The sequence below is a fragment of the Gorilla gorilla genome, chromosome 6, assembly GCF_029281585.2.
Source record: "Gorilla gorilla gorilla isolate KB3781 chromosome 6, NHGRI_mGorGor1-v2.1_pri, whole genome shotgun sequence".
Taxonomy (NCBI): Eukaryota; Metazoa; Chordata; class Mammalia; order Primates; family Hominidae; genus Gorilla; species Gorilla gorilla.
In genome coordinates this window covers 87,111,802-87,120,048 of record NC_073230.2, presented here as the reverse complement: position 1 = coordinate 87,120,048, position 8,247 = coordinate 87,111,802, and the positions used below count along the sequence as shown (strand labels likewise).

At 47.9% G+C, this 8,247-nt stretch overlaps 1 long non-coding RNA gene across 1 annotated transcript; it reads right to left on the bottom strand.

Annotated features, from left to right (window-relative positions):
* Positions 1 to 3,544: 3,544 nt before the first annotated feature.
* On the bottom strand, positions 3,545 to 7,239 carry LOC109027661 (uncharacterized). The gene is made up of 2 exons (XR_002006690.3): positions 7,083 to 7,239; positions 3,545 to 5,718 (listed from the first exon to the last, which is right to left on the bottom strand). It is a non-coding gene; the product is annotated as an uncharacterized lncRNA (long non-coding RNA).
* Positions 7,240 to 8,247: the final 1,008 nt, after the last annotated feature.

The following is an 8,247-nucleotide window of genomic DNA, read 5'->3' as shown; positions in this document are numbered from 1 at the left end:
TGTGAGCCACCGCACCCGGCCTCGATGTGTAACTTTTAAATAGACTCATGGGATGCCTTCATTTTTCCTCTGGTCCCTGGATCCCGCTATGGGAGAGCCTGGATGGGACCAGCAGAGTCTAGGGGGGTAGGGAAAGGGCTGTATGAGGAATGTTTGGGGAAAAACAACTTCCAAGCTCCCGCCAGCAGGGTGGACGGGCCAGCCCGGAGTGTGTTCGATGGAGCCAGGGTAGCAGATACTGTGGGTCCCAGAGAAGGTCTGAGACAGAGCTGAGGAAGAAGGTCTCCCCCAAGGGGCTGGGTGTGAGTTGGTCCTTAATATGGTGAGGACAGATCCAGTGCTAAACAGTGAAACATGTCACCTCCTTTAATGTCACAGCCACCTCTCTCATTTTGGGGTGAGTCAGCTGAGCCCCAGAGAGGTTACGTAGCTTCCTCAAGGTCACACAGGCGGTTGGCGGTGAAGCTGAGTTCCAGACCAGGTCTGTGGGATTTGGGAAGCCATGCTCTGCTCTGCCCCCGAGAAAGCGGTTCTGGAAGGAAAAAAGAGAGTTCACATAAACCCAGGGGTGGCGCTGCCGAAGAGGCCAAGTGTGAGCAAAGGCTGGGGGCGGATAAAGGGCAGAGGAGATTTGGGTGGGGGTGGAACGAATCTCCCAGGACACTGAAGCACCTGCCAGGGTGGGGATCTCCGAGGACCATGATGCTGGAGGGAGAGGAAACTGACCGCTGAGGGTCTCACTGAGGGTCTCAGTCTGGCCTCTCCTTGCCGTCTGGCCATAGAATGACCTTTCTGAAGTGCAAGCCTGGCGTTGCTCCTCCCTCACTCATGAATCTGCTGTGGCTCCCCTGTTCCTGGCCTCAAGCCTGAGCTCTGCCCCCTGGTGCTGTCACCTGGGTCCCTGTCCTGACCACCTTCTGCACACATAGTGGCTGCAGCCCCAGGAGTCAGCCAGGAGGTCTGCCCATTGTCCGGCCTCATCTCTGTCCAGCTGTGGAGGCTGGCTCCACACGCAAAGCAGTGCTAAGAGTCTGCAGGAAATGTGACAGCGCTGTTGGGGGAAGGGCCTCAAAGCCCCAGGGGGAGCCCAGCTCTTGGCCTTGTGTGACCCCCTTAAATCTTCACCTCCTCTCACCCCTGCAGCCAAGGAGACAGGGCGGGCCCATCTGATCCTCTGCCCAGCTTCAGGAAGGTCCTTGCATGCATGTGCGGACACCGCCGCTTGCACTTCCAAGCTGTCCACAGGGCCCAAGACTCGGAGTAGGAAGCAAAGCACCCCGGGCTCCCAGCTAGGACGCTGCAGGGCTGGACCATGGTCATCCTCCCCTGCCCAAGATTGCCTTCCCTCCTCCCTCTCCACAGCCCCTGGGGAAAGGGGACTCACCAGGATCAGCTCAGTCCTGGCAGGAGCCTCCAGGTCCCCTCCTGGCTCACAGCTGAGCTTTGAGGGCCAGATCTGGGGAAGGGCTGGCTAGAGCCCTCACTGCCTGGGTGCCCAGAACTCCCAGTCTGAGGCCACCTGCCTGGGCACTAAGGAGGGAGAATTAGCACAGGCCCCTGCTCACCTCGCCCCGCCCTGCTCCACCCTGTCCCCACTTTGCCTGGCCCAGACATGGCTGTCTCGAATTTCCTGCCTGAGTCTCCTCTGCTCTCGTGCGCTTCCTGCCTCCGCCTCCGGCCGCTGCTTCCTGTGCATACCCCCTTCTGTGGCCCGGGGTCCAGATCAAACCTGACATTTCTTCTGAAATGCCAACTGGCTCTAGGCCCTGCTATACATGTGTGTGTGCATATGCAAGTGTGTGCATGCATAAGAATGAGTGTGTTCATGTGTGTGCATGTTCTGTGTGTACACATATGTGCACGTGTGTGCATGTGTAAGAGTGTACATGCATGAGAATGTGTGTGTGTGTCCGGTGCATATACACATATGTGCACGTGTGTGTGCTTGAATGTATGTGTGTGGGTATTCGTATCTGCTACGGTGTGTACACACCTGGGCACATGTGTGCCTACAGGGTGTGTGTGGTGGGGAAGGGGCTGACACCACTTCAGTAACACCTTTTCTTTTATTCTTTTTTGTTTTGTTTTGTTTTTGAGACCGAGTCTCACTCTGTCGCCCAGGCTGGAGTGCAGTGGCACGATCTTGGCTCACTGCAACCTCCGCCTCCCAGGTTCAAGCGATTCTCCTACCTCAGCCTTCCGAGTAGCTGGTACTACAGGTGTGCGCCACCGCGCCCAGCTAATTTTTGTATTTTTAGTAGAGATGGGGTTTCACCATGTTGGCCAGGCTGGTCTTGAACTCCTGACCTCAGGTGATCCTCCTGCCTTGGCCTCCCAAAAAGCTGGCATTACAGGCATGAGTCACCACACCCAACCAGTAACACCTTTACTTCCAAGGTCTCTCCCCTAGGGACTGGAACTCATTTGAGCCATAGTCCTTGGTGCACCTGAGGCCCTGGCCTGTGACTGAGTTCTCTGGCTCTGTGGGACCCTCTTGTCCTCAACCCTTCAGCCCAGCTGAGCCCCGGGGTGGAGCAAGGCTGCAGGCTCAGGCAAGACCCTGCCTCGGAGCCTCCCCTCTTCTAGTGGTAGGACGCCCAAGGGTCTCTGGGGCAGGCAGGCCTGCTTTGGGACCTAGAATCTAGGTCTGAAAGCAACTTCTCAGTCCGCAGCCAGGGACCGCTGCCTGCCCCGCCACAGTTGCCGCCAGCCAGAGAAGAAAGTCAGGACCCCCCGAATCAGACCGTAACTTCTGGCAAGGGCCCGACATGACGGCCACAGTGTGGAGGTGGCTTGGGCTGGGCTGAACCTCAGAGGTTCCCACGAAGGCACGCTCTTCTTAGCCTGTTCCTGGCATGTCCTGAAGACCCACGAGGGGCAACTCTCCTACCGGAGTGGCAGAAACAGCCCGACTCAGGCTTTGGGCTCAGCCAAGGGTGGTCAAGGTGCCATTGGGGTCCCCCAGCTTCACTCGTCACCTCCCTAAATCCAAAGCGCACCCTCCCAGCTCTGTCTCTTCCAGTCGGCTGTGAGCGTCCTGTGTGCCAGGTCACGTCTGCGTGCCCAGCTCAGGCCAGGTGCAGAGCAGATGAATCACTGCAAAGGAATCACTGGCACAAGGCAGGACATTCACGGTGGGGGCGTGGCTTCTTCCCTGACACTGGCACATGGCAGGACATTCACGATGGGGGCGTGGCTTCCTCCCTGACACTGGCACATGGAGGACATTCACGATGGGGGTGTGGCTTCTTCCCTGACACTGGCACAAGGCGGGACATTCACGACGGGGGCGTGGCTTCTTCCCTGACACTGGTACACGGTGGGACATTCACGATGGGGGCGTGGCTTCTTCCCTGACCCTAAGAGGCCATGTTGGAGGTTATGGGCAGGGGCAGGTGGGAGCCAAGACTGGCCTACATCAGAACAGCAGCCCCCTCCCCACTCCAACCCTCCACGCCTGCAGTTTCCACCACCCCCGAGGTTTCTGGAACACCTCTCTCCCAGACCGGCTTTATGGATTATATAAAAAAAGAATTTCATGAGGTTTTCAGTTAATTGAATTCCAGGGAGATTTATTTCCAATGTTATTAATAAATTCTAATGCCACCTATAACTTTCAATTGCCAGTTAATTAACTTGCAATGGGTGCATTGTAAAAGGCAAATTAAATACTTTTTCAGGCAGGGCTGGCAAATTTAATGAGCTGATGTGTCCCAAGGGAGACGGCTGGGCTCACACATCCCATCAAATACTCCTCCCATCAGCAGATGAGAGTGTGATCTGGGTGAGTGACAACTGGACCTCCGCATCCTCATCTGTAAAAAGGGATCACAGAACCTGCCTCCAGGACCCTCAGATACCTGGAGTGGATGCTGTGTTTTATTCATACAAAAATACAACGAAGGGGCCCTGGGGCGGTGAACTTTATGTGTCAACTTGACTGAGCCATGGGGTGCCCAGACAACTGGTCAAACACGCCTGCCCTGCCCAGCCCAGGTCAATTCATCTGGTCAGTCTACAGGGGAGTGGGGGCAGGCCAGCCTCTGCCTCCTTCTGAGTAGAGAACAAGGATGGCAGTAAGGACGGCAGGGAAGACAAGGAGCAGGGGATCCCAGGGAGGACCACCGGGCTCACTGGAGGGAAGAGAGTCCTCCCCTAGGAAGGGACACAGCTGAGGAGTCTGAGAGATTTAGTAGGAGTTGTCTGGGTGAAGCAGAAGGCAGGGCAAGTTGGGGAGGCACTAGCACGTGCAAAGGCCCAGTGGTGTGAGAAGGGGAAAAGCACTGGAAATTGTTGGAAATGCTCTAGGGTGGAGCCAGCAGGGGAAATATGATAATGTGGGCTTATTACAAGGCTACAGGGATCTCAGGGGACCCCAAGGACAGGAGCTGGAGTCAGAACAGGTCCCAAGAGAGTAGTACTGGATCTGAGTTAGTCCCAAGGCCTCAGTGGCTGCAGGAGATTACTGATTCCCATGGGCTCTGCCTGTTGCCTGTTTGTCCCTCTTCTTGTGGCAATGTGACATTTTGTCTTGGCCTCATAGCTTCAGCCTGCTCATGACTTCTGCTTCTTCTGATGGCTTGCCATGACCTCTCACTGGCTGTCCTTCAACAGCAGTCAGCTTTGCAGTGACACAATATTCAAACTGGGTGTCAAGCACCTTCATTGTCTCCCCAGTGACCCAGCACGCAGGCTCCCTAAAGGTAGAGTTCTCAGGCAGTACCTGGTGCTGTAACAGATATCCCATTGACCTGGGGGCGACATTTCTCACAGCTCTAAAGGATAGGAAGTCCAAGATCAAGGTGCTAGCAGATCCGGTTCCTGGTGAGGGCTGTCTTTCTGGTTTGCAGATGGCCGCCTTCTTGCTGTGTCTTCACATGGTGGGGAGAGAGAGAGGAAGCAAGCTCTGTTGTGTCTCTTCTTATAAGGACATTAATACCATTATGAGGGCCCCACCCTCACGAATTCATATAAACCTAATCACCTTTCGATGGCCCCGCCTCCAAATATCATCACAATGGGGATTCAGGCTTTAACATACAAATTTTAGGGGCACATAAACAAGTGGTCTACGGCAGTAGAATGCCTTGTCCTTGTAGGCAGACAAGGACCGACCTCGGTCTGGTCTCCCCTAGGCCTAGACACAGATACTTGATAAGGAGGGAGGATTCTAGGGAACCAAGGTCAGAAGCCTCATAGAGCAGGAAGTATGGGTTTTGTGGCCTGTTGATGGCAGAAGCTTCTATCTTAGGCTTAGGGTCTCCAGCTAGGCTCTTGCTGGGAAAACAGTGCAGTCTTTGCTTTCTTTTATATCAGAGCTGCATTTTCAAACGTAACCATCCCACATCCACTCTCCAGCTATTCAAGGACTTTGATGACAGCCCTCCACTTTCTCACGATGTAACAGCGGCAAATCACTGTGCACTTTCTCACTTGCTGCCCATGATCCCCCATGCTCCAACCACCGGGCAGGCCCATATTGGGCATGAAAGGATCTTGGCCTTAATTTTTCTTTTGCCTCGTGGCTATAAAGGGAGCATTTTGTTTTTTTCAAAAGACAAAACCAAAAGGTGCATCTTAATTAGGGAACAGGTGCAGTGAGACCAGACTGAACTCTGCCAGGCAGCAGCCTTTCACTTTGTGCGCACAATGCTTTTAATGCAGCCCCATTGCCATGGCGATTACCACATCTCAGCTTACTGAGGTGGCGTTGCAAACCTGTAGGGAAGAAATGGATTATTCAATAAATGATGCCGGGACATTTGGTTAGCTATTTGGAAGGAAATAAAATTAGCTCTTTCCTTCACACCATACATTAATATAAATTCCAGAGGACCTAAAGAATTAAATGTAAGAAAGGGAAATCATTAAAAAGCAAACAAATGTTTGATCTTGGGGGTACATGAAAACATTTTAAACCTAAAAGCAGTAGAAAAAATAACAAAGATTAAGGTAGAATTTAATACATAAAATTTAAATCTCCTTGTTTTAAAAATTATTTAGTTTATTTTATTGGGAAACTACAAACAAGAATAAAATGGTTGCAAGAAATATGACAAAAGATTAATACCTCTAATATGTAAAAAGTAATTACAAATCAATAAAAATGAACAGTCCAATAGAAAAATAGTGAATGAGAAATGCCCAAAAGATGAAATAAAAATATGTAATAAAATATTTTAAAATATTCAGCTTTATTGGTCATCAAAGAAATGCCCATTAAAACATCAATGAGATTTTCTCCTATAGCTTATCAAAGAACGTTTAAATATAATTATAGCATTCAATCTCATTGAGTGGAGTAAAATTGAGTATTCCTATTCATCTCACATGTGAAAATACAAGTTGGTATAAAATTTCTAGGAAAAAGATTAAGTTTATGCCACAAGAGATTTTAAAATGTTCACACTATTCAGCTGGTAATTTCACTCCGAAGATATCCTAAGGTGCTGTCCAGGATTGAAGCCAAAAATGTAGATATGATAATATTCATTATAAGTATTTAATAGAAGTTTATAATTTACTAAAACACATGCACATGGTTAAATAAATTATGATACATAAATATGATGAAATATTGTGCAGCCATTAAAATAATATTTTGAATAATACTTAATGGCATGGAAATATGTCTATGACATAATGTTAAGCGGAAAATAGTATACCATTTGGGTTTCTTAGCTGACAGCAATAGAAACCCACTCTGGCTGTCTGGATAAAGCAGAAAAGGAATTCATTGGAAGAAAATTGTACGGCTTGGAATCAACAGGAACACAGGAGAACTAAACTGAGAAAGAAAGAAAAATAGAGAAAGAATAAAGAGAGAGAAAGCAAAGAAATGTAGAGAAAAGAAAGAGAGAAAGAAGAATGAAGGAAAGAACCAAGGAAGGAAGGAAAGGAGCAAAAAGGCAAAACAGGGCAAACATCCATCAACAGCTATTCTTACGGTACCAAAGTAGACATATGGTGTGATCCCAAGTCAAGGCAAAATTGGCTATTCAGAAATACCAGATTCATCCTGGAATCTCAGTGCTCCAACCCTTGCAATGTTTCCTTCTTACTCACACAAAGTAAGTACTTACCAGGTTGGGCAGCCTGTCACCATCTCGTAGCCCAGCCATTGAAAGAACGTAGGCGCTGAGATTGTCACAACAGGGAAGACAGAGATGGAGGAGTCTCCATGCGAGTGATGCTGTCATTTCTGTTCACAGTCCATTGGTCAGCACTAGTCATATGGCCCCCAACCTCATTGCAATGGAGGCTGGGATAAAGAAGGCAGTGAGCCAGTTGAGGCTGCAATTTGAAACACTTGGTACACTTAATTTAGGATAATTTGAGGAAGATTTAATTTCAAGGAGACTATTTTTAAAGGTGTGGGTGGGCTGCAGAAGAACCAGAAGGGAGAATGTGATGAGCTAGGGCTATTAACAGCCCAAAGGGACGAGGGTCAGATTGGATTTTCAAAATCTCAACTATATGCTGTTTATAAGCAGCACATTTTGAATAAAAGATCACTATAGAAGATTTGAAGCATACAGTTATCCAGCTTCACCCAATGGACAATATATAGAACACACGCCTACCAATTGCATAATATGTGCTCTTTTAAAGTGTACATGGAACATTTTCCAAAATAGACCATATGCCTAGCCATAAATAAATCTCAACAAATTTCAAATGATTAAAATAATAAAATATGTTTTCTGACTACATTGAAATTAAACTAGAAACTAATAACAAAAAAAATAGAAAATATCCCAAACCCCTGGAAATAATCCACATTCTTTTAGGTAATTCAATATGTCAAAGAAGAAATCACAACATAAATTATAAATTCATGGAAATAAAAATGTAACGTATAAAATTTGTGGGATGCAGTTAGCACAGCTCTTAGAAGAAAATTTACAACTTTAAATGAATATGTTACAAAAGAAAAAAGGTAGAAAATGAATGATCTATGCTTTAATCTCAAGATGCTAAAGAAAAAACAGCATATTTAGAAAAAGGAGGAGGAAAATTAAGGAAATAATAAAGATAATGGCAGAAATGAATAAAATCAAAAGAAAATGTATAGAGAAAATTTAAAAGCCACACATTGATTAAGATTAATAAAACTGATAAATACTTAGCAGGCTGGATCAAGAAAAAGAAATGAGAAAACATAAATTAGCCATGCCAGGAGACAACACTACAGATCCCCAAGACTTTCATGATACAGCAAAAGGATATTGTCAACAGCTTTATGCC